This window comes from Corvus hawaiiensis, chromosome 15 (assembly GCF_020740725.1).
Source record: "Corvus hawaiiensis isolate bCorHaw1 chromosome 15, bCorHaw1.pri.cur, whole genome shotgun sequence".
Taxonomy (NCBI): Eukaryota; Metazoa; Chordata; class Aves; order Passeriformes; family Corvidae; genus Corvus; species Corvus hawaiiensis.
In genome coordinates, this window is record NC_063227.1 from 17,303,564 (window position 1) to 17,325,585 (window position 22,022).

Consider the following 22,022-nt stretch of genomic DNA (forward strand, 5'->3'; position numbering starts at 1 on the left):
CCTGCATTCTTATTTATTATTTAATTGCTTTTATGTTTCAAGTTTTTCACTGTCAAGGTTGCTCTGACATTTCCTAGTTTTAGATCCACTATAATAAATTGCCTCTTGGGAGTTGAAGCCTACCTACACTATTAACACCTTTGTTCAATAAAAAAGAAAATGCCCTTCTGGTGGTGTCCTTTTGCCATCACTGTAAGTTTCTCTGAAGTCAGGCATGTGCTGAAGCCTGAGCTGTAACTCCTGCCCTCAGAATTTTTCAACCCTTGCAGACTCTCAGCCTGCTGGGTGGGCTGCAGTATGCCCTGCAACTCAGCAGTGGCAGCATTTGTCATAGAGAACTGCTCATGTTAAAGCTGAGAAACGTGTTCAGCCACTGTGCTTACGCTTTGGATTCAGCAGACATGCCACAAATTGCCCAGAAATACAGTTCCTGTAGAATACATAGTCTACAAACTCAGAGGAACTGTTTTCTTTAGTGCTGAAATGGAAAATGTTCCATTATGAACTTAGAGACTATAAGTGCAGGGAGAAAAAGGTGGAAAATAAAGTAAGAAGAAAGACATTGCTAAGTGACAGCAAAGAGTAAAAAGCAATTCCTTGTCACTCCGCAGTTTGCCTCTCTTAGTGCCCAATCCCAAATAATAACAGCAACTCCATATAGGTGTGCATAAAAACAAGCTTGTGCTTCCTTGCTTCCCAGATGTTGTCAACCCAATACCACTTTTGGCTTCTGCATGCTGGGGAAGTTCTGCCAAAATGCCCGTTCTCCACAGACAAAGGTACGTTCTCCACTGGGCTCCCTGAACACCAAGGAATCAGTTCCCCTGCAACTTGGCATATCAGCTCAGCTGCTGAAGCTGCTCTTCAAGGAGGAGTGGAAAGATGTTTGCATGCGTTGTAATCCTATTTCTCCTCAAAACAGAACTACTTTGTAATGAAACAAATCTTCATCTGTATTTTTGTGTTTTTCAGAGAGAACTGGTTTTGGTAACCAGACATGTCAATACAGTCCTGGAGCTCCTGCACATGAGTGAAGCACCTTCAGGGAGACTTGGCAGCTATCCTTGTATGTGCAGCAGCACTGCTCTCTCAAAGGTGATGCTCCCATTCCTGCATTTTACCAATATGATCAGTGTAAGGGTTTTGGATGGAAGAGCATCTGGGTTTTAGAGATTTCTTTTGCCTATTATTTGTTTGTTTGTTTTTAACTATGCTATTAACAAAGCCACTGAAGTGGGACCCATAATTAAAATATATTTAAAATACAGCTGATATTTATAGACCTGTAGTCTGATTAATAAACATATTTACTGATGCTGTTCAAAAAGACCATCTGGGCTTTAAGAACTCTGAATAGTTTTCCCTGTTAAGATTCTTGATTGATTATTTCATTCTTAGAGTGTGTTTTGTGTTGAGGTACAGCTGTCTTCACATACCACTGTGGACACTGTGTTTCATGACTCTGCAGTTATTTGTTCCTGGTTTAAATGTTAACCCTGACAAGCTGCTCCTATCTCACCACAAACACATCCAGCCATGAAGTGCCAGAATAGGTTACTACTTGCTTTCCTTCTATAGCACAGCAAAACTGCAAATACAAGAAGCTTTCACTGGCAGGCAGTGTGTTTTGAGCAATGACTAATGAGTAACAAGTTCCTACCCAAGTCTGAGGTATATTGCTGCTGAATCCCTGGGGCAGCTTCACTGTCAGCCATCCCATTAGAAACACCTTCCCTGGGTTCTTACTCCGCAGCTTCCCGGTTCTGTGTCCTGGCTGTGCAGCCCTGGAGTCTGTGAATCTTCAACCCGAGCTTTAGTACCAGGGAGAGGAGAGATTTGGGGTTCCCAGCAGAGTCTGGGCTCACAGGGATCCCTTGTACCACTGCCTCAGGGTTGTTCCACCTAGTTATGGGATCAGCTGCAAGCCTGGAGTCCTGCAATAATAGGTTCCATTTAGCTGAAGTTCTTTGTGTCCCAGCAGTCCCTTTGGAGCCCCATCTACAATTCAAGACATTTAAGCCACCAGGTTTAAAGATTTGGATTTAACTGCAAGATTCGAAATGCCTGAGTTTCCAGATGATAAACTGATGAGAGCTTAAATGTTATAACTTGTTCAAAGATGACACCAAGAGGTGTGGTACAGGTATCCCCTGTATAGGAAAATCACATTTCAGGCCTCAAAGTATTTACTTCTCCCATAAACAGCAATGGGGACTTCGCCAGATTCACTCTGAATTACAATGCACCAAGCTTTCTCTCATAAGGGGATAAGCTATGAAACTCTTCGCTGTTTCATAGTGTCAATAGTTCCTTTGTTTCTTCATGTGAAAGCATTCCCAGGGAAGGAAAATAACTAACTTCTTCCCAGTAGGTTTGCCAATTCCTAACACCTCCGGTTTGTAGCACCTTGCAGCAATCCTTACAACTCTTTCTTCAGGATTTTAGAAAGAGCTGCCGTGGACCTGTGTAGTTTTTTACCTAAGTACCACACCTCTAGATCTGTGAGGTAATAACCAAAAGCCTCCTGTACACGTCTTGGAACCTCTAGCTTTCCCTGCTTTAAGTGCTGACAGCTGCAAGACTGTGTTGCTGTAGTGCTGGAGGTATTGCTGTTAAACACATCTCAGCTGGTGCTTGTCCTGAGCTAGAAACCTGCAGGGCTGTCATCACCTGGACAGAAAGACACTTTAGCTTTTCTTATTTATGCTGCAAGTCTAGTTCTAAGAGGGTAAGGACTGTGATCTACCCAAACAACCCTTCCTAAGTGTACTTGCACAATATCCTGCCTGCTGATATTTCATGCAAATTAATTTTCAGAATACCTCTCTAAAATGAATTTTTACATGTTTTGTGTTAGCTAAATTGCAATGCAAATTGTGCTTTACCTCAGCATGGTTTTGACTCTTTTTAAATCCTAAAAGCATTCAGCTGCTAATGTCTTTGCAGCAAAGTGGTTTTACCCTTGTACAGCCTATGATATCCTTTGCTCTTCAAGAAGGAAGGTGCCAAGTTGAGGCAACTCTAAAAGTAGCCATTCCAGTCTTTTCAAAAGCACTTTCACTATATGACAGCCAGCAGTATTCTTTGTGTTAGGCATGCTTTGATTTTTTTAACTGCCCTGAACTGCTCCAAACCCTCTCATTCAATTCTTTGCAGCTGAAGATCTGTCCTGATGCCTCTTTGTTACCAGTGATGAGTTACACTAATTAGTTCCCCTTGCTTCTGTTCCTCTGGAAGATTCCAGAGGCAAGTAAGGTAGGCAGGCAGTAACAGGTGTTAGCATCAAACTCTGCATGAAGAGCTGTCAGAAGCTCTGCTGTAACTACACGGCACATCAGGAGAGCTTTTCCCAGTGTTTGAAATTGTGTGTGGGTGACCTATGACATCAGCAGTGGATTAGTAACACACTTCATCCCTGCAAAACCCCCAACTGCAGGCGCAACCTGCCCACATTGTAATGCTGATACTTTCGTGGTACCATGACACAGAGAAGCAAACTGTGCGTTGTCCAGTACCTGAATGATGGAGGCTTCCAGGCACCACACGGAAAATTGACTTGTGTCATCAGGGAAACCTTTTCATACATTCTGCATACAGGCTCATCTGGGTCTCAGAACTTCCCTGGAGTCAGGATGTCCCACAAAGCAATGGAGGTTATTTGGATTGCAGAACAATGACAGACACAAAGCTGCCGAGTTTACCCTTTCTGTTGCCTTTGCAGAGCTGTAAATTTGTGTGGAGAAGTCTCAGTACCACGGCACAGCAGGGTAATAATATAGCTCAGTAGCTATTTGATGTTGTTGTTTGTACAATGTGTTCTGACATGAGAAGCTTAGTGTTTGCTAATTCATGACAAGAGTTTTGTGTATGCAAACTTGCACGCAAATCAGGCATAATTTATTATGCTTCTCTCCAATGAGAGTGGAAGGAGAAAAACCACTGTTTAACTTCAGCCATACATTTTCCTATGAATAGGGAAGCTATTAAATGATTTATGGAAGGAATGTTAAGAATTCAAGGAGTTCAAAGAAGGTGGAGGGATATCTTTTTCCCTTGTCAACTGGGAACCTGGCTATTTAATGCTGATAAAGCCATCACCTACTTGACTTAAACTGTTGTGCCCATGTGCTGTACCTGCATTTCACTGCATCACAACCAGGCAGATCTCTAATTAGAGGTCTTACTGTTATTAAAAAAACCCAAACCAGTTTAAAACAATTCTTGCACAGAAGAAGAAATGATGAGGGGTTTGATATTTATTCATTCCTTCTGTCTGTTCTTTGTAGCAGTCAGTGTGGCTAAAGCTGCAGTGAGGGCATTCCAAGATCCTTTCCTAGCCTAGGCCTGCCACAGCTGTGAACAGCCCTATTTAGCTCAGGTGTGAGGAATTCTCCTGGACCTTAATTTTGCCAGACTGGAGATACTCATTTGGCATACTCATACCTCTTTAACCCCATGAACCTGCATGATGATTTCCCTTTTGAAGTGAAATAGGTAACATTTTCACAGAGGTGAGAATTTTAGATTTTTTTTATGGTATTACATATTTTAATAGGAAATATTATAATGAAAAAATTCTACCCAGATGACTTAAAATTAATATTAATAAGCTGGCCTTATCACACATCTCTCTTTAATTTAAATTGAGTAGATATACTTTAATGCATGGTACAGGTACCATAAAATGAATATTATTTTTCATTTAATTTTATTGGATTCATTCCTATGCAAACCATCAGGTTGACAATCCAAACATGCATGCTAAAGGAGACATGTCTCCCCATGTGGACTAAATACCACTTAGATGGTGAACAAACATGCATCCTGCATGCAAATGCAAATGTTGAAAACTATTGGTTCCTCAGATGCTACATGATCCTTACTAATTTCTACTGAATATTTCATCTCTCTCCCTCTCCTTAACAGGAAATTCTAGAGCAAAATTTATCTGACACTTTTCTTGTCACCTATAGAAAAGTTGCTGGGTTGTTACAGGGCCAGCCTTGTGTGTTCTAAAATCACAGGTTCTCAGAACCAGCACACTCAGGTCATTGCTTTTCCCTTGGCACTAAAAGCCATCTCCATTCATGCACCACAGCAGACAACACACAGAGCTACAGCTCAGAAAGAGCTGTGCTTTGCAATGAGAGTTTTATCATATATATCATCTGCCATATGGCTTCATTAGTAATCAGATGGTGACCACTTCTTATTTGATGTAAGCACTAAATTTCATTGATCCTAGATTTGTTCTAAGGAAAAATGCAAAAGCTTACAGAACTTGAATATTTTTCCAGGACCACAAAGTCATCTCCTGTTGTGTTTGGAAGAGTTATATGAGCTAACTCTGGCTAGTTATGGAGCAAGATTGTTTTCACATTTGGATTTACCTAATCTTGTCTCCATGCACCTTAAGTGCATGTGCCAAACAAGGTGATATGCTCTGCAAGATATGTGCCTGCAGAGCAGTCACCATTTTCCTGCTACGTGTATCCTTCAATGTCTTTAAACCACTTTGATAGAAAATAGATGCAGCCAAAGAACATGTCATTTCCTGCCCTCAAGCAAGGATAAGACAATGTAAGTCATCTGCAGGTTTGCTTGCAATACACTATTTCTGGTTTTTCATATAGTATGTTGTTTAAAGCAAATATTGTAAATTCAATTGATTTTTGATGGTAGCATTAAATCAAATATTGTAACTTTATGCAATTTTTGAAGACAGTATTTATGCAAATAAATATGCAAAGAGGCCAGGTCTTTTATCCCCTGGCAAGTTAGTAAGGTAGCCCTTAAAGGCTGACAGTCGTCAGACCACTGCCAATCAGGACTTTTTTTTCCCCTCTACCAAAGTGTATTTAACATTCCTAGCCCTGCACAGAAGGGTAAAAATAAGGTCATAGCTGTGGAAAAATCTGTTGATGATAACTGATAATATGAAAATGAAGCAGTCAAGCAGGCTGTGGATAGCACAGCCCAGGTCTACTTACACAAAAGCCAAGTTAGAAATGCAGTGATAGAAACATGAAAATTCTGGAACACAAATGAAACAGAAGCCACCAGTTGTGGTCAGATTAATCCTTTAATACTGCTGTTATTTCCTTGTTGCCGTGTGGGACAGGTGGAGTGTCCTGTTGTCCCAAATACAGGGGGAGTAATGCCAACAAACATGACAGAGAAAGGGCTGACCTACACCCTGGAGTGTGGACAGCAAACAAAAACTCTTCAACTTGAGAATTTTTCCAAGTTTACGGCTTTTTGACACAAGTGACAGCAGAAGTATTAACTACCTCTTGCAAATTTTGAACTTTAGTGTCACAGTGGTTTCTGCACAACTTTGCGAGTTTCTGGGATGGTTGGGGTATCACTGGTCTTATCAATGTGATCCAACAGTGAAGCTGTCTGCTTTATTACTACATTTTTACCATATATTTAGTGAGATTATTCATCTGCTAACTAGTTTGAGTTTTCATATTATATCTGTAAAGGAAATTTTCACCTGAAATTTATCTTAAAAGTTTGATGTTAGATTTCAGTGGACAGTTGTATGGACAAAACACACAGGTCTGTGTATTATGTGCAAAAATTTTTGGAGAAATATACAGGTTGGACTTGAATCATATGAGGTAAAGCAAGTGCTGACTTTTAAATACTCCTGAAGTTCTGTGAAAATTAAATTTTAAACCCCACTCTATTGCCTCCAAGCTGAGTTTGTTGAACTGAATGTTTTCCCAGTAAGGAAAAACAACAACCCAAAGAAAAAAGCAAGGATGGTCTGTATTTTACCCTGACTCCACTGACTGCTTCACATATTCCTATAATAAGCTGGAGGATTTAATGGCAGGAGCAGTACTTTGTGGAGCAAGCATCAAACTGAACTGACAGGGACTGGGAAATAACTCTGGAACAACTTAAACTAAAATTGCCACCAAGGTTTCTGTCACAAAGTTTCATCCATGGTCTCACATAATTTCAGACTACTTCTGTATTTGGGTAACTGCTTTATGAGACACTTTCATCACATCTTCCAAGGAAAAAAAAAAATGAAAATTTCAAGCAATTTCAAATAATCGAAAGTTTTAAAAATAGGTTTGTGTTAGGGGAAGAAATATGGGCTTTGTTATATAAATTTCAAAATGGCCCTTCTTGCTCACCATTTTTTCCTAAACCTGATGAACAGAGAAGTACAACTGCCACTGAATCAGGGTTCACACCTGAAATGAGAGCAGCAAACACTCAAGATTCACTCTGTCCCCTGGGTCTTTGCAAGCTTTAACCATCTACTGTAGATGCACACTCAGACTGGAAAGGAGACACAGGCACTTTGGACTTGACAGTTATTTTAGGAGAATGGGATAATTACATTGATAGAAAGGAGAAAATGAGCCCTGCACAAATTAACAATCAAAATTAAATGCACATGTAATTAAATACAAATAAGGGAACAGCCCAGTTTTAAAGGTTGCTTATGAAACCACATCAGAGTTTGCGTAAAGGGCCAGAATTTACTGCTTTTGCCAATTGCTGGTTATTAACTCTCAGTGTAGGTAAAACTGCATTACAAATTTAAAGTGAAGTGAATGCATCTGCTTGTACCCCACACAGCAAAATACACTGACATGTGCTCCTGTTGGTTAGAGTTCCTGCAGGACTCTAGAGCCTGCAGAGCTGTAGTATTTCACTAACTGTATTTGTTGTAGGTTAAACCTAGGTGAAGAATATCTGCTCCTGCTGCAGTCATTCAAATGGCACTCAGCTGTGTCTCCAGGTGGAACCCATTGTCATAACTACAGCACCTAACTGAAATCACCCTCTGATCAGTAACATGAATCCTTTATTTCCACCACTAAAAAGAAAAGAACATCCTCCTTCTTTAAATTACTCTTTAAACAGAAAATACATCTGAAAACCAGTTTTTGGTCACAGAAACTTGAACTACTTTTTCCAAATTTTCCCACACTTACAGCATAGGAGTAATTTGTCTGATACTGCAAAGTGACATCCTGAAAAATCTGCCAGAAGTTCCAAGTTTTTAGATTAGTTTTCCAATTATTTAATTTTGAAACACTAAAAAAGCCACTACTCGCTTTTGAAATCTATCATCAGTCTGTACTTTCCTGCCAGGAGAGAGTAGGCACAAGGTATCATGAGACCATCACAGCCATTGCCTGTTCTCCCACAATGCCATGACCACAACAGGAGAAAGAGGGGATTTATGCATCCTCCGTGTCTTGCCCAGGTTTAAAAGCTGATGGATTGATTCAGTCTGAAACTGAGCAGACAAATGCCAGTAACTCAGGGGGAGATTGAAACCATTTTCCACATACAGTGAAAAAGCAAAGGCCATGGAATAAAGCCCAACAGTCAGGTCTTTTGCCCCTGCACACAAGGTTTTCCTTAGTGTTTTACTAAATTGTTTGTTTGTTTGATTTTTTTTTTCCTAGGGGAACCTGCCTGGCTGGAACTGAAGGGGACTGAAGCAAGAGGTGGTCTGAACTTGGCAGCACAGCTCAATTAAGGTAAAGAAATGCATATGCAGGACACCAGGTTGACTCAGGAAGGTGGCTTACGTCCGGCCGTCCCGACTGGACCCCAGAACCCACGAAACCTACAGCTTGTTTTCTTTTGAAATTGTTATCTTAACGTTTATCCAGTTGTTTTCAATGTTAAGTTTTAAATCTCTTTTAGTTAAAACAAAAGGGTGAAGTGTTGGGGTTCCTGCCCCCTGCCATGGGGTCCTGGGAGAGGGGCCCTGGGCTAGAGGCACGGGTTTTCCCTGCTCCCTGGCCAATCTTGTTCCCCATTGGTTGTTTTGTGTTCCCCTGGGTGGAGAGGACTCTGGTGGTCCCGTGATTGCTACAGCTCTTCAGCAGTCACCGGCCACGTGGCTGGAAAATAAAGATCTCTGAAAACATCTACCAGGAGTCGGTGCATATTTCTTTTCCACAGGCCCCGCTGTCTTATACATGTTGCAAGAATCCCCACTGCAACATGCATAGAAGTCCATTTGCCTGGCAAAGCTGCAGTGGGAACAATTAATTGCTCAGAGCAATCACAGTTACAGGGATTGGCTCTACAAATTCAGTGCTCTGTCTGCTTTATACTTACCTTTGAACACTGCTAACATGTGACAGAAAATAATTCTCTATGTATTAAATGCAGACTGATGTTTTCCTTTGCATCCACTGCATGTTCTGCTTCCAAAGGAAGGGAAATGCATTATAAAATTGTCTTCATTATGCTTCCCTACAAAGTGCCAGCTTCCTGCAAATTATGCATGTATTTGTATTTTGTTCATTTGGAAACTGAGGTTTGGAATGAATGGACATACCTGAGGTGAGGCAGTAAGCTGGTGTAACAAACAAGAGTGTTTGAGACCACTTAAAAAAATCACTGGCAAGCGTATGACCAAAAGTCAGATTTTTCCCTTCCAAGAGACTTTAAAATCTCTTCCCCTTTATTCTGCACAGCAGTGTTACCATAACAGCTGACAGTCACAGAGAGGACAAGGACACAGCATACCTGAGTTATTGTGTGCTTGGTTAAAAATTGTAACTCAATGCAGTTCCCTAGCCTGCAATCAAAGGTACTGGTGGGAACACCATCACCCCTCTTTGCCCCGCACTCCATACCCTGTCCATGTGATTATATCTTACAGCTTGTAATTATCTCCTTGCTGCAGCCCCCAAGGAAACAATAAGCCCTCCTTACCTTTCTGCAGAAAGGAGTTAACACACATTCCCACTGAACACACCTATTAAAGCTCAATTGTGATGGCTCTTGAAAGAATTACTACAGCACAATTTGATTACAAAAATATGTGCATATATATTTTTATCCTCATTATACAGAATTTTAGACTCAGCAGGAGCTGTCTTCTCTTTAATTTTCTGCATCTGTCTTTATTTAGGTAGAAAACACTCTCAGAATGAACCAAAATCTTAAGAGCCCTGATCATTCTGCAGTTTATTCTGATTAGTGCTGGTAAACAGAGGCAACCTGCACCTGCCATGGTATAAAAGGTGAGCTTTCAAAGAAATGTAATTCTTAATTCAGCATGTATCACATAGTAGTTGTAAGGTAAACCCAAAAGAGCTTCATGGAATAGCTAAACCCTGTTAGGACACTACTCACATGTTGATGATGCACATTTATAAAGAGGCTTTCCAGTGCTGAGTTGATGATACAAAGGTAAATGCATTTCCCATTGTCTATGTCTATTAAAGTTTGTGACTTTAATTCTGTTACCCTGCTGTTTGTAACACTTTTGTAACAGATCATCATGCAAGTACTAACAAGTGATGACACTATAAATACAAATAAAATAACCTTTTATGCCACTTCATACATAGACAGCACATGAAACCTAAGAATCCAAGCATAAAAAGATAGGATCATTCATATTAATGGTCTTAGAATGTTGAAAATTACAGTGAAGCATGCAGAACCACACAGTATGCATTATATTCATTTTGAAAACCCCTTTCTAAATCTGTAAAGTTGTGTTCTGAAATAGTTTGTGTCTGTTTAGATTATTTTCATCAGTTTAATATTGACTGAACCACCGAAAACCATTGTTGTGTTCAGTTTTACTTTGTTTCCGTTCTCAATCAGAAGGCATATTTGAATTGAAATTATTTTGGGGATTAAAACATCTGACCTACTCAGAGTAGTATGCAAAGAAGCACCTGATATCCCAATCCCATATGTCCTGGTAATGCAAAGGGAACATGTATGAAAAGAGGTTTCCTGGTGTCCCAAGACACAAACAGAAGAGCAAACTCCTGCACACCTATCACATATTTTGGATATTCTGTCTCAAGTGTGATGTGACAGTACTGCAATTACCTCATAAAATCCTGAGCAGTTTGAGATGATGGGGAGAAGAAATAGTAGAATGCAGCAGTAGCTGTTCTCTGAGGTGGTAAATTCTGACTCTAGAAGGAAAAACAATGGGAAGAAATATGTGTTAATAGTAGTTCAGATAGATTTTCTGGAAAAAGACATAATCCAGTAATGTACAGAATAGAGAAAAACCAGAAATAATTTTTTTCATAAAACCATCAGAAAAATGTCACGTTCGTTATACCATAGGGATATATAATATAAGGAATTAAGTAGAAAATTATGGAAATAAATGTATTATTTTAATCATTTTCATACGCATCTTGCTGAAAAATAGCCTGATTTTTTTAATTGCTTATATTATGTTAAACAGTACTCACAAGTAATGTCAGTGCTATTGAAAAGCAACCCATAAAGTTTTATTCTAATGTCACACATGGGTAAATGATTAGCAAATCAGTTAAAAAATTGGCAAAAGTGAGATCGGAATCCAACCCAAACTGCAATTCTTGGGGGGAAAAATCATATATCTATGTTTATAATATTTAGCAATAAAATTTACAGCCCTGTTATCTGCCAGCTATGCAAAAACAAACACTTGTGCAGGAGGAGTGTGCCATGTGTTTATATATAAACAAATGGCTTAATCCTGCCCTAGGGCACTGCAATGCTGGAGCACACAGAGCTCAGGGAGATAGCGTGGGTTAGGGAAACCAGCCAGGGCAGGAGAGAGGTGATTTGTCTCAACCACCTAAAGGGAATGCAAGGTGAAGTTCCAGGCACAACTCAACATCTACGAGCAGACTGCTGGCTGGGCACAGATCAGAGGCCAAGAACCAGGAAAACAGAACTCTGAGCTTGCCCAAACTATGGGAGCTTTGTTTCAGGAGAGCTCTGTGACACCTGCATGGCCTGCAGCCAGCAAGCAGTGTAGGACATTCACTCTGTGCACCTTCCTCTGCTGTCACCGCTATGTCAGGGACTTCTTTGTGTCACATTCCAGCAGTGAGGGGAGCTCACTCCTCAGGCATGCTGCTCTGATCCAGGGAATACTCTCTCTGGGATCTCCCAAAAAAATAGAAAGAGGCATAGGTCATAAGAGGTTCTGTGTTCCTGATACACCTCTGGAAAGTTGTTTCATGTCATTCATTAAATGTGGAATACTATTAAATGTGGAATTCATTAAATGTGGAGTACTATTAAATACACATACTATCCTCAAACTGCATTTTTAAACGTAATAGGTAATTTTTCCAGTTTCCATTTCTGGTCATATCTAGTGAGTCTGATAATGAAATATAAATTAAATATTTATGTGCTGTCAAGCTGTTTCTCTTTGGCCCATCTGGTATGGAGGAAACTGAGTCCGACGAATGTTACTGTTCTGGAAAGCCAGCCTGTGAAAGCTTGACAGAGTCTCAGCAGTCTCAGTCTGCCTTCACTAGAGGGGAGACTGTCTCTGAGATGAATTTTGAGATTTGGGGTTGGTCGGGCGTCAGTTTTGCTACACAAGGAACTGTAAGGGGACAGGGCAACAGTAGAGAACTAGGAAGTCACAGCTTTTCTGAAGAGTGAATTTGCTTCCTGTGCTGATCAAAGAGGCTTATGGCCTTACCCTGAACACAGGAGGAGGCAGCCAGTAATCCTCATAAAGATTATATCAGAAGCTTTTTCTGCAGGGTGTAGAAAACTTTGATTAAAAGCCCATCTTTATTGTGAAAATTAGCCCTTGCTAGAAGTTATCAGACAGGCCAAGGTAATCTAGGCCTTAATCAAAACAGTAGTCCGTTGCATTAAGACATGTCAAAGATTATTTTCACTGCTATAAAAAATGACTCATTTGGGTCATTATGTATCTAAGATACGTTGTGCCCATGCAACAAGGTACACTAGTTTGCTATAAAAAAAGAGACAATTTTATTCTGTGGTAAAAATTCGATGGGGTTGTTTTGGTTGGGTTTAGGGTGGGGGTTTGAGAGGGCTTTTTAGTGGTGGTCTTTTCACCTTGTATCATTGACATCCTTGATGTGGCAACATAATGGACACACCATCTTTAGCACTAAAAGCTTTTTTTCAGATAGTACCAGAAGGGACCTTTACCTAAAACCAGAACTAAAGAGGAGGAACGGGTCATGACTTGTACTTGCAAACAAGTGTTTGAAGCTCAGTGTCTAAGGCAGTGGCTCTACTTTAAATGACATCACGATGGCAGTTCTGTATTGTGAAATTTAGTGAAAAGACAAAGTGCTTTTCTTTACTGTGATTCTCTTTGGAGGATTGATTTTTCTGTTCTTGTCCAGCATGCATGGTTTTTTAGTGGATTGACTTTTTCAAGGCAAATCAAAACTGGCCCAATGTATGTCCAATTTTCCAAAGTTTTGATGACTCCTCTCCAATTGGTTTTAACCCAGTCAGTCTTTGGAACTCCTCCACCACCAGTTACAGGAGGGCACAGAAGGACAGACCGAAAGTCAAGAATTTTACTTAGAAAAATTCTAAGTAGAATAGAATTCTAAGATACAACATAGAAATGGCAGACATGGCAACAATTCCTAAACAGCTGGGGGTTTTCTAATACATGTTCAATTTAGGTAGGGCAGAAAGAGGTCTGTGTCTCTGCGAATGCTTGAGTTTTGCGTGGGGATGCTGAAGGAAGGCATTCATTTAAAATATAAATGAATCTGCATTTCAGTCTTTAGACCTAAACAAGGGATGGTGAAGCTGTTGCAGATCAAGCATTACAAGAGAAATCACTGGCTGATGACTTCCTCCAGGTCCTTTTCACTGATATGCCTTAAGTGTCTTGCTGTCTTTATTTTAACTCTCATTTCCTTCAATCTTCCAGCCTTCAAAACTTCGTTTTTAAGCCACAGTTTTAATTCCACCACTGATATTATCAGTCAGTAAACAAAACTCAATTGTCTCCCGAACCAAGGAGATTCCCCACTTGCCATTCTGAAGATTTAAAAGTAAATTGCTTCCCACTGAAGCCAACTAGATACTTGGAAGACTTCTGCATCAAAAAACTGGAACTGAAAGCTAGAATTAAGCTTACCACAGTCTCTTCTTTCTGTCTTTTCTAAATATCACTTTAGAAATATATCCAGAGAGTTATTACAGACAGAGGCCACCTCTAATATTCTTTTAGCCAGATTACTAAAATTTAAGATCTTCTTTCTGCCAAGCATAGGAACAACTTATGGGAGCTGAACCACTGACTTTGCCTCAGTAATGAGTTTGGATAACTTACAGAGCAGTAGAGTAAGGACAATAACGTATTAAAATAGTATCTCAACAAAAGGCTCTTAGCTTGGCATCAAGTCTTCAGTAGAGTAGATATGTTGTGCTCCATGAAGGCACTCGCATAGTTTTAAAACATGACAAAACATAAAATTAAATAAACTAGGGGTGGTAGGGGAGCTAGATAATTGTTAAAAAGCAAGTGGTGATGCAGTGGACTGGGATGGCAAGCAAAGGATGCAGGATGAAGTGTATAACTTCAAATGCTGCCTACTTAGGAACTGAAATAGGTTAACCTGTGAAACCTATCTAAGGATGCGTTCATTTGTACTGAGTGTGTCATGTCCTTTTATTAACATTTATTCATTAAGCAATCCTTTTATTAATATTTCTTCATTATTAATATTTTTAATCTCTCATTCATAGATACTGTACATTTAGTCATTGTCTGTTAGTTATTGTAAACAGCAAAACCCTAGCTATCTTTAAATTAAAATTGCTTCCTAATTACTTTTTATTGCATAGGAACAAAATGTTACATTCTATGTTATTCTCAACAAGACCTCTAAAGCTCAGTTGGAGATAAGCAGTAAACACTGAAGAGTTCTCATAAATCACATTTTTGCATATAATTAGTATATGCCTATAAAAGTGAAAATTCAGCTATTCCTCTGTTGCCAACCAGCTCTGGTCTAGGAATTCATTCAGCTTCCACTGCAGAGTCTTCACACACCATTTGTTCCAGCAGCTCAGATTTCCTTCATTTCTATGCCATGAACAGTTCACACCATTTTACATATTAAGTCTCCTTATATTTTCCTGCATTTGACATTATGTGATGAGGTAAGTCCAGTCCCTCCCTTCTGGCCTAGATCACACTTGCTGTCCTTCATAGTTTCATTTCTGGAAAACCTCACTTTTCCAGTAGGATCCCTGTATTCATTTTTAATCAGTTTGTTCTCCTCTCAGTATTTCTACTCCAGCAAGCTGGATTACAGCTGCTGAGTTAGTGAATTTTGTTTGCATGAAGCCAAAATGCTGAGGCTGTGCTAAAGAATGCTGGTATAACAAAACTAGTAGTTGTTTATTTATTAAATGGAAATTTGTGTATTTATGAGACAGACGTGTGTATTTACGAAATGGACAAGTGTGTGAAAAAGACTTGATCTCCTTGAAGAAGATTCTTTTTCAAAGCCTACCAGTCTGGTCTGTGTTTTTGTGTTCAAAAATTTAGTAATTTTTTTCTTAGGTCAAATATGAGAAACTAAAAAGAGCAACCTAGATTATACTAAGATGAATCATTACTTTTATAAAACCTGACACAGTTTGTTCTAGGTTATGACAGAAAATGGATGAAGCATTGCAAAGGCTGGAAGGTACATCTTTTTTTCCTTTTTTTTTTTTTTTAAGAGAGAGGGAAAAAGAAATCTTTAAAAGTCAGCCAGCTAAACTGAATTCCAAGAAAAACCCTTCAACCATACTAGCAAATATGTCTCTTTCAAATGGCAAGAAGCTTTAAGGTGAAAGTCACAGCTAACCTGAATTTGTTAGGAAAAAAAGCCGTGCCAAACCAGTCTAACAGCTTCTCCTTGGCAGGGCACCATCACCAAAGCACCAGGACAGGAGTGACAGACCCATAACGGGGCCACAGCGGGGTGTGGGACTGCAGGGGCTGGGGCGGGACATCAGCCTCTGGAGTCTGGAGGTGGAAATGAGGGAAGACAGGTAAGGGCCCGCTGAAACACTGCATCGGTCTTCAGGCCTGAAGGCACTCGCAGAATAAATAACCTCTCATATATGTATATATGTGTGTGTATGTGTATGTATATATGTGTGTAAAATAACAAGAGTAGCAAACACCTAGAAGAGATTTGCAGGCAGGTTCTGTTACCTCTTGTCACTGCAGCTTTAGAGCAAAGTCAGACCAAGAGCTGGCCGTGACCGTCAGTCCTTGAGCTGTGCCCCTTTCCTGGTGTGTGTCCCCGGCCCAGAGCAGGCACTGGTGGCCCCTGCAGCCGCAGGAGCTGTGAGACCACCGAGGAGCCGGGGCCGGCCGGAGCCCCCGGAGCCGCCATCGGCCCGGCCCGGCCCTGCCCTCAGCGCTCCCCTGAGCCTCTCACGGCGCTTCCTCCTTCCCGCCCGTTCCAGCCCCGAGCCGCGGCGCTGCCCGGGCCCTCAGTGCCCCCGGTGCCCCCGGTGCCCCCGGTGCCCCCGGTGCCCCCTGTCCCGGGTCTGGGAGCAGGACCGGAGCAGCCCCTCCGTGTGCCGAGGTACAGAACCGACCCTTGCCCCTCACCAGGGTCCTGCCCCTGAGCCCTCCCCTTGAGCGCAGACGACGGCTCGCTCATGGAACGCGGCGGTTCCTGGCTGCAGGGGAAAAGAGAAGGTTGGAGACAGGGAAGGAAAGGATATTTGTGCCGCTGGGCAGGTGATGAGCAGCACAAGGCTGGGCAGATTGTTCTGGATATGCCTAAACTGCTTCTGTCTTGCCCTGCTGCTCCTTCAGCGCCGGCGTTGAGCCGCAGGTCGGGGAGCGCGGTCCGTGCTCCCCTCACAAACCCCTCCGCTGGGATCGGGAGGCTCCCGCGCTCCCAGGGGTGAATTCCAGCCCCAGCCAAGCCTTCAGTTCTTCCCCTGCACTGGGCACTTCAGGCTATAGACTCGTACTCTTTTAACCTTATCCCGTTCCTACAAAATTTATGAAACATTTGAATTATTCACTGTTCGATTTTATAGAATAAGAATGAGAATAAAACTGGGGCTTTGTTCTAAGGGAGTTTGCGTGGAGCTGAGTTGTGCTTTTCAGGTGCAGAATTTAATGTTCTTTTTAAACAAAAGTGTAGCATGTCTTGGTTTTTTAGAGCTTGACTGCATCTGTGCTTTTTAGAGCTCCTCGTTTGAATTTAGATCACAAATCTTGTGATGGTACAAAACGGTTTCATAGACTGCAGAGACGGCTCTCAACGCTGAGAAACCAGAAATAACTGAAGTTGAAATTCATTATCCAAACCCTTGTTTTACAGGAATCTCAGTACTCTCAGTCTGCTCGAGCCAGATCGTTTGAAAACATGGTGACCCAAACCAAACAAGCAAAAACCCAAATCAAAGCAAACAAAACCCAAACCACCCAACCAACCAAAAACGAAACCAAAAAAACCCCTCACAATGAAACTATGACAAAAATTCCTCATATTTTACAGCCATGTCACCCACAGCACTGTGGTAAGGGTAAGATCAGCAAAGAGTTCTGCATTTTATAACATGGGAAAATTAATCTGGAGCCATATTTCCCTCTCTTGTATCATGTACTGTTTCAACATTAATTGCTAGCAAGCAAAGAAGTCGTTATCTCAGCTATATGGTTAGATTTTAATATAGCTACTAAAAAGGCATAACAATGCACTAGACATTTTTCATTTTGATGCAAGAAAGCAAATGGACATCTTTTGAAATGCTGCATTCCCATAATGTAAAGCAATTTGTTACATTGAAGGATCGTGTCAGTGTCTGTGTAAGGGCAGTGCTGCAAATAGTTTCCTACTTTGATGATGAGCAGCAAGTACTGGTGTGTTCCTCTGTCTTAAACTGCTCTGAAATACGGTATCTAACATAAATTAAGTACTTCAGCCTCCTTTTTCATCGCCAGGGCCAGTTTCTGAGAGTCTGGAAGGATGATTCTCTGGATTAAAAAAAAAAAAAAAAAGCTTAAATTCCATTAAGCTTTTGTAAAACTTTGCATTGCAAATGAGGACAAGATGTTGCAGACCTGGAAGTCTGCTGTATTTCATTTCAGAAACTGTTAAATGAGAGCATTTCAAACATTTTTGAAATGAGATGCAGTTTCTGAGCTCCAGGCTTAGTTATTACACAAACTCTTTCCCTTCTGTGAAGTCTTAAAGCTAAACAAGCTTGGAGAAGCCTTGAGAATTGAAATTTCTGTGGCAATCCACAGAATTGGAGAATTCAGATATGGCTGTACTTATCAATTTCTTTTCCTCTACTGTCACCCTTTGTGTATAGATAGGCATAAAACTCATGTATTGTGCCCATAAAGAGTGACATGTGCTTCAATACAAGACCAAGGGTACGAATTTAGGATTTTATATTGTGATCAACAACTGTGATTTAATCTCAGTTTTGATGGGTGATTCAGGGAAATTCATTTGGTGGCTGTATTCAGGGAAATGGGGTTTTATGACATATTTAATAAGTTTTTCCTCCTAACACAAATGATGAGGCAAGGCTTAGATTTTTGAATTAAGGAGGCAGGTTTCCTGAACTACGTGTAGATGTTGTACCCACATTTGTTTCTCAGGGTGAATGCAGCAGCATTTTCACTGTTCGTAGCCAAAAGGCTTTCTTGACTTCTTGGGGTGTTAAACAGACTTCCAGGTCAGAGTCTTTATGTATGACAACTCCCAGATAACAAATCTGAGCTGCAGTTTTCTTCTGTCTGTCCAGAAAAATACTAAACTATAGAAAATATGTACATCTCAAGTAGGTGGAGTGTGGGGGAGCTACTCTTGATGGTTTTTCTCCATTTTTTCAGCCATTGACACGTCTTTCCTTGCCCTAAGAGAACATAAGCTCCAGCAATTCATTTCATCCACCACTCCCTTTATAATTTCTTCCCTTCTTCCCTTCTCCTTTTCTCTCCCTTGAGATAAAGACAGGTATAGCCACACTTTAAAAGCAACCCAGCAAGCAGAGAACAAATTCTTGAGACCAAAACTTGGAAACTGAGGTTTGTAAGTTATGAAAGAATAATAGTTTCATGATTGTGATGGAGTAATTATTGGGAAAGAGTGATAAAAAAAATAAAAAGGCTGAGACATCACCTAGAAAACAAAAAGCTGTAGTATTTTGGTTTGAAAAGGAGTTTCTGTGTGTAAGATTTGAGATTTGCTACAGAATTCTTTCAGAACAAGTATTTAGTTTTAATTATCAGAGTGGTATCTTGGTTAATGGCATTCTTTGAATTCTTCAGTGGCTGTGAAATGCTGAGGCCTTATTAAGGAAGAACATAGAGAAAGAGGAGCCACAAGAGATGAGTACACTTCCCCAATTTCCCAAATTAAATGTTCCAAGTGCACACGTTCATGGTTTTCAGCTTTAAGATGTATTGTTAATTGAGGGAGCACAATGGGTGTTTATGGAGATGCAGTGGCGCATTCAGGGGTGTAGCCAATCCCCTCAGGTTGTGGCTGTGCTGCATCCAGCAGTCCCCTGAGCCTGGCTCCAGCTCCTCATGCACTCCTGCTGCTCTAGGAGTGCCCCTTATGGCATTGTCTTGGCTACAACTACTTTATGCTTTTGTGAGTTTATCAAAAAAATAAGAAGATATTTCTAAGCGTACATAAAAGTGCTGTGCTTGGAGAGGCAGCAGTGATTCACCTCATATTTTCAACTAGTTTAGCTATTTAACAATTCTTGCCTAACAGCCTTGGTTTGGAGAATGGAGGATTTTCAGTGTGAAGCAGAGTCCTGCTAATACAGAGAATAAATACCTTTTGTCTGCTCTTTATAAATAAAATACCTGTGTAATGTATAATAAGCTACATGGAGTCAGACTGGGGGTCCATCCAGCTCAGTGTCCTGCCTCCAACATTGGCCAGAAGTGGCCAAGGAAAGAGCAGGAAGTCAGCAGTCTCCTTAGAGATCCCAAAGGAGTCCACATTCAATATGCAAAACTAAACCTCCTCTAATAGCCCTCCATAAAACTGAACCTACTACATGCTTAGCTGACTCCAGTTACTGGTAATGCAAATATTGATGGAATTCAAAACGATAGTCTTCTGGAATCAGCAGATTCATCTGATTAAATGAATAATAAATCATCTCGTGTTACTCTTAACAGTAACACATTTAGTATTTGCATATGGTGTGAATGAAAGTTGTCAAAGACATGCAAACTAGAGGTTGAGAAATTAGGTTTCTAAATAAATAGAGATCTTGAAATAGAAAAGGCAATATAGATGTGGTCTTTGCTGAACCCAAACTGCATGTACACATTTCTCTGTTTAGCTCCCCCCACAAAAAACCTTTGGGGAAAACCTTTTCAGACAGTTTATGGAGGACTTCCAATACCACATTCCCTCAGTCCTCAGAACAAAGTTGCATCACTCATGAGATCTACTCCTCATGCTATGTATACACTCAAAATACAGACTGTAAACTGAATAAATAACTCCATAAAAAGCCGTAAGAGGTCACAAATGCCACTGTGGTCTTAAAAGGGTCATGTCTAGTATTTTTTTAATTTTCATTGATTAATACTATATTCTATGGTTTATAATTTTGTGATGGTTCAAAAGAATTCAGTCATAGTGAATTCCAGTGAGACACAACGGCCTAAATGCTCAAAATTACCACTCTACACAACTAGATTTTTTTTACCCTCCAGTGCTATTTGTAATTTGGAAGTCTCTGTAATGTGTTCGTACTGGAATCTAGTCCTAGCAACAGAATTTTAAAATTAATTTTGATACCTGAAAAATGCCTTGTACTGTTCTCAGAGAGGAAAACAGAACGATGGAAAGATTTGGAAATTTCTGTCAGTTGATAGTAAGGCTATAAAGAGAAGATAGAATCCTCTAAAGAGGGAAACAAGTAGGGATGGACTCTCCAAAGGCACTGAGTGTGTAGTCAAAGCAATCCTGAGAAAGGAGCTGTGATCTCCTGCTGCCAGGTGAAGGCATCTCTACTTTTTGCTTATAAAAGTAACAGGGTGCACTAGATCTGTATCAATGAGGCTGAATAGAGCTCTGCAAGAAAACAGGCTCTCTGGATTCTTCACCTGTGTAAAATTGTAACAGGGTTCTGATATTTTGCCAAGCAGCTGCTCGTCTAAAACCTGTGTCTAGAGGGAGCCCTGTGTGTTTGCAGTCTCAGCTTGGAGTGGGGCTGGCTGCTGATTGTATCGCTCCTGGCAAATTCCGGCAGGTGTGTGGCTGTGGAGTCCTGGAGCAGGAGCACAGGAATAGGCATGAGCCAGTTAAGATTATGGTCTCGTTTCTTGTTTAATTCATAAAGTTCTTGCTAAGGTCCCTGTAGGAAAGGAAGAGATGCAGGGAGAAAAATACCTCTTTGCTCAGAGCTCAGTAATTAAGACAAAATTTTCAGATTTGTTTGTCTAAATTTTAAGGGTGCAGTAGGAAGAATTTGGAGGAGATCAGGACACCGTTGGGAACCCAGAAGAGTCCAGTGGCTTGGACATTAACAAAGAAGACAGAAAATTTGAATTTTGCTCCCTGACTTAGTAGATGATTTTCTTTCAGTGAGTCACTTCATGCCTTTGTTTTCTCACATTCATGTGTTAGTGCTGGACAGTCTTTGGGCACCAAAGTGTAAAGTCAGATTGTTTGAACTTCTGGGTGCACATTCTTGGGAATCAGGTTTCGGGATGAATGAAGCTATTCATCTTTCACAGCCTTTAAGGCTCTACTTACCTATGGAACTTTCCAGTATCCTCTGAGACTTGCAGGCTGCTGTTGATTAAGATGAAGTATTTTCTTTTTGTGAATACAGCGTATGTTTTTTTAGTGCATGCTAAATATTGCTATGGTTAAGTTGAAAGGAGGAACAGGCATGCTGCACCATATTGTTATTTGCTGTGAAGTGATTTAACAAATGTTTGAACAGCTGTGCTGAGTAGGCCCTGTTGATATAAATAGCGGAATCATGAGAGCTGGTGTTTTGGTTGTTTACAGTGGAAAAGGATCAATCAAATAATTGTCTGCTGGGGTAAAGGACTCCATGTGAATGTAATAGAAATTTGAGGTAATTTATGACAAAGTCTGTCAAATCCAGCTCTGCATGTGGTGAGTTTTAGCAAAGATGCACATTTCTGATCTTCCAGAAGAGGTGATAGAGTTTTGACTACTTCAGCAATCAAGGAAAACTGCCTTGGAGAACCGCCAGGACAGTTGCTGGTCTTT